Here is a 5,284-nt window from a genome sequence, read left to right on the forward strand (position 1 = left end):
ACAACTTTTGTATTTTCATACAATAGTTACTTCTCCACATAGTGCCCATTTTAATCAGGTGTACTTTTGCGTTGATCACTTTCTCTAAAATGATGGTTGGGTGGAACCCTGTCACAAATTACGACTCACTTCCTCGTATATCTTCTTTATAAATCTAATGCTTCTCCTGTAAACATGAGTAGTTAATGCAACCAATACTCGAATGATGGATCAAAATCTTACTATAATTCTCACAAACAATGCACTACTCTACTCTCCTTGATCTTGGGCCCTCCTGTGAGGGAGTAGGCCCAGACCAACTTTGATACCAAATTAATATTCCATAAGTACACTTGTATTATTAACCAAATAATGTTACAATATGAATACATGAACGCTTTTTCAACATAGAGAAACTATCTTGATCACATAGTCAATGTGGTTGAACAAATCTCTCAACCACACACCAATATAGGAAGTTAGTTAGTTAGAGAATGTCTCTCAACCTAACTAGATCTAACAACTTCCTAAAACTAGGAACAAACTCCTTTACTTAGAATGCATCACACGTGAGCCAACTAGGAGTTTGTGGTAAGATAGAATTGGCAAATACTTGTCTTGTCTTTGCTTAAATGGAGAATAAGTAGATGCTTATACTATTAGGCCAATGCATCTCGAAGTTAGAGTCACATCATAGCTGCCTAATGGCTAGAATTGATATGCATCTAGTTTTACTTGTTTTCATCTTGTATCTTGGGATCATCTGTATGAACTAGACATTTCAAATAACATTTAGTCAATGGCAATAATCTGCGAAATAGACACATTCCAAATACTACTCAATCACTTGTAACTTGATATTATATGTATGAACTTAAACAAATTACAAATATCATTCAATCAATGGCAACAGTTGATGAACTACACATTCCAAAATCCAAATACTATTTTGTCAATGGCAACATTCCCAAAAAAAAAAAAACTATTACTTCAGTGGTAACATTCGCCAAAAATAGAGACTTGTTGCTTTGCAACTGCTTTTATTTTGTCAATAACAACATTCCCCGAAAACAAAGACTTACTTCAATGGCAACATTCGCCAAAAACAGAGACTTGTCGCTTTGCAACTGCATTTGTTTTATAAAAAACACAATTCACGGATATGATTTCGACTCTTAAATACATATATTTTGGAAAGTTTAGTTATATAGAAATATTGATATGCAATTAAAAACTCATTGTAAATGATTCTAAACTTTTGAATTAAAAAAATTTGATGTGGTTGTAACAATCTACCAAGGACTTAGAGTTCATTATAATAGTTGAAGTGACTTATTTAGGAGAGTTCGTTGTAATAGTTGAAGCGTTAAATAATAGGCTGGAATTTCCTGATCTGCGAATAAAAAATTAAATCGTTAAAGAAAGAAATGAAAGCGGGTAAACGGTAAAAGGACGTATAACGATCGTAATCTACGCCAGCAGAAACGAAATGGCCTAGCAGATAGTGACGACCACAGTGGGAGTCGAACCCACGACCTTTTGATCCGAAGTCAAACGCGCTAATCCACTGCGCTATGCGGTCCTAGCTGCTAAAAGCTTATTTACAACGCATACTACTACTCTATATATGTTCATCTTGCGTCGGCACGTAATTGTATGACTCTCTATTTTCAATCCAATCTCCATCAACACACGCGAGTTATCTAACCGGATGTTGACTTCACTTGTTCTTTACAAAGAATGGATTTTAAAGATATGCCAAATATTATGGATTTTAAAGTATTAACCTGGATAATGTTGTGCGTTTTGAATGATTATTTAATATTTATAATTATTGATAACATAATGCTATATATTATGTTAATAGATTATATGATTTTTGAAGTAATATTTTGCCTCAACATAAGTTATATAATTTATGAGTATAGATTTATTTTAATTTTAGATTTACTGAGTATTAAGAATAATTGATTTTTTGGAGATGCAAAATTTTTTTTATGGGTGATTGTATTTAAAGAGATTTGATTCAACTTGGTTTTTGGTAAATTTAGAGTTAAAATGGATATATGTTGATTTTGAGCGACATTAATAAAATGTTTGAAGTATAAAAAAAATCTTATTTTCATTTGTTTTATATAATATATACTTGATTGAAATATTTTATATTAAAATGCCATCCATATATATATATATATATATATATATATATATATTCAAAATGTTATGTGTGTATTCCATATTAAACATATGAGGAATTACAAATTTTCTTTATACTTTAAATTAAAAAGCACTTATTAATGAATAAGAGTTCTTGGTTTTTTCTCTTTGTATTTATATTTTATGTTAAAATCTTTTATTTGTATTTATATTTTATGTTAAAATCTTTTACTCAACATGTATATTGAAATATTAAGTTTTTTTATTGTTATTAATTATTTTTAAATGTTATATATCAATTATATTTTAAGAAAGAATGAATAAATTACACATCTCCCTCTCCCTCACAATGAAAGTGAAAATATTAGAAAAAATTTAATTTTAATTATTTTATTTTTAATTAATATAAAATTATGTTATTAATATGGACATTTAAATATTTTTTATGGCCAGCACAAATAGAATTTTCCATGTGTATGTATAGAATGAATTATACATTATTTAACATCAATAATATCATATTAAATAGATACTAAAAAGTAAATTAATTTTGTTTACATTCAATTAAAGTTGAGGAAAAACTAGGATGGAAATTAAAGTATTTATTTATGACCAAAATTATTTTTTCCTTTTATTACTATTTTTTAATTTGTTAATGTAAGTATTATTTTATTTTCTGATTTCAAATTTTCGTGATTCATCTTGTTTTGAGATTGTTCTTCTAGATTAATCACATTATCAAATTTTCTTCAACGTTTTGAATCAACTAATGAGGTTCATCCTCAAGACGTAAAAAACCTACTAGGGATTCATCTATTTAGTAGTTTAAATAATTGAGATGTGTTCGAAAATACAAAATATATACCTTAGAGGGAGTAAAAAAGAATTAATAACATTTAATATTTATTAAAATGAATTAATAAAATTTAATTAATATATGAGTGTTAGTTTAGAACATATTTAATATATTATTACCAAGAAAATAATAATTATATAATATTTTATAATTATTTATGAGATAATATTTTTTAAGTTAATATTTAATAATGTATAGTTAATTATTGGGATTTAATATTAATAAATTAAGAAATCTAACACCTATGGTATGAATATTAGCAGTAAAAAATTTGACCAAGTAAATTATATATATATATATATATATATACACACACGCTAAGAAACATGAAATGAGTATGTATAAAGGCATAGTCTAACTTATAGACGAAATGGTTTTTTCACCACATTTTTTATGTTTAATCTATAGAAGTCATGTGATCCCATCCATTTATGCATTGAAAAATATATTTTAAACAATAAAAAAAATCACATTTTTGCTTAAAATTGTCTTGTCCAATTCTGATGAAAAAGGTTATTCCACCTATAAGTGAGACTATTCCTATGTATAAAAAGTAAAGATTTTGAAGAATCATAATTAGATTATTTTTCTTTTCTTTAAGTATAGGCATTGGCCTTAGAATACATTCATCGTCATCATCATATCACAATTAGATTATTTTTCTTTTCTTTAAGTCTAATAGCATTGGTATTAGAATACATTCATCACCATCACCATCACCAAATATTTATATGAATATTATTTATTAAAAACAAAAATATCTTAATATATTAAATATTTATATTAAAAACAAATATATTTAATAATAAAAAATCTATATTTCTCTTTTCTATTCAAATATATTATATTATATGTTTTTGAAATAGTTCAATTAATAGTGATCAAAGTAATGTAAAAGTTTATGAAAACTGAGATATCCAATGTTCTAATCCCCTAATGTAATGTAAAAGTTTATGAAAACTGAGATATCCAATGTTCTAATCCCCTAATGTAATGTAAAAGTTTATGAAAACTGAGATATCCAATGTTCTAATCCCCTAATTGTAACATGATTTAAAAAAGAAAAACAAAATGTAAACTATATATAAACTCTAAAATTTTAAAACCAATATATCATAATATTATTATATATGTCTATATCTATTAATAAATATAATATATTAAAATTAAAAACATATATCTAATATTTATATATTTCTCCATGTCAACGATATATTGTAATACATGCTATAATCTAGAATCACATATACCAATATATGAATATAGTTATGTATTATTGTCATATATATATATGAAAATTTATTTATTCACAATTTTGTTTTATATTATTTATTATAGGTACATTTTATATATTTTTAATTATATTATATATTAAAATATAATATTTAAAATCATGAATGTAGTTATAAAATATATTCTATAAGATTAAAGTAGATTAAAAAAGAGAGAAAGAACTTATTTGACAACATCTTTTTCATACTGAGTAAAGCAAAAATGTTCAAATTTAATAAACATTAAAAAAATGTTTTAAAATTTTTTTAATTGTTATAACATTTAATATATTTCAAAATTAAATTATTCAAAACTTATAATATTACAAGTGTATCATTATAATAATTTAAAATCTTCATATTAATAATGAAAATATTCAAAAAAAAATTGTTAATTTTAAATATAATGATTAAAACAAAAGTGTCCAAAGAGATTAAATTTAATGGTGGAAAGCAAAGAGTTTTTAATAGTTGGAATGGTTTAATTTTTGTGAAGGTCTATCGTGAAGCCATGGAGTAGCTTGAGGTAGCGTTCGAATGTGTGGTTGCACCCAGAGAGATTATATTACATGATTTTATAAGCCTTGTATACATAAGTGGATCAAAGCCAACCCGTATGTCCTTCAATCTTAAGAGCCCATAGAACTTTGGATTGACAATGAATTAAAGTACCCCTTACTATTGGTCACCAATTCAAATATCCTTAGTTTAGCCAACCAAAAAAACAAACAAAACTAAGCAATAATCAAACAAAATATTTGAAGCCAAAATTTAAAATATATAATATAAACTAAAAGTACATTTTTATGTTAAATACATAAATCCAAAATATTACACAACAACATAGCAAATCTTAATGTAGAATGACATCAAATAACTCTTTTTGTAATAGCAAGTGTTTGCTTGACTCTGAAAGTGTTTTCTTTGATTGTATAACCTGGCCCAACTCAATTGGCATGAGATCTACTCTATTGCATAATGAAATGATATGATGTAGCGATGTAATAGACATATATATATT

General features: G+C 25.3%; 1 non-coding gene across 1 annotated transcript; it reads right to left on the bottom strand.

The window, feature by feature from the left end:
- Positions 1–1,487: 1,487 nt before the first annotated feature.
- On the bottom strand, positions 1,488–1,561 carry TRNAR-UCG (transfer RNA arginine (anticodon UCG)). The gene has a single exon. It is a non-coding gene; the product is annotated as a tRNA-Arg (tRNA).
- Between the last annotated feature and the right edge of the window lie 3,723 nt (positions 1,562–5,284).

Source organism: Pinus tabuliformis, chromosome 6, assembly GCF_031772625.1.
Source record: "Pinus tabuliformis cultivar Carrire ecotype Pingquan chromosome 6, CPIR1, whole genome shotgun sequence".
Taxonomy (NCBI): Eukaryota; Viridiplantae; Streptophyta; class Pinopsida; order Pinales; family Pinaceae; genus Pinus; species Pinus tabuliformis.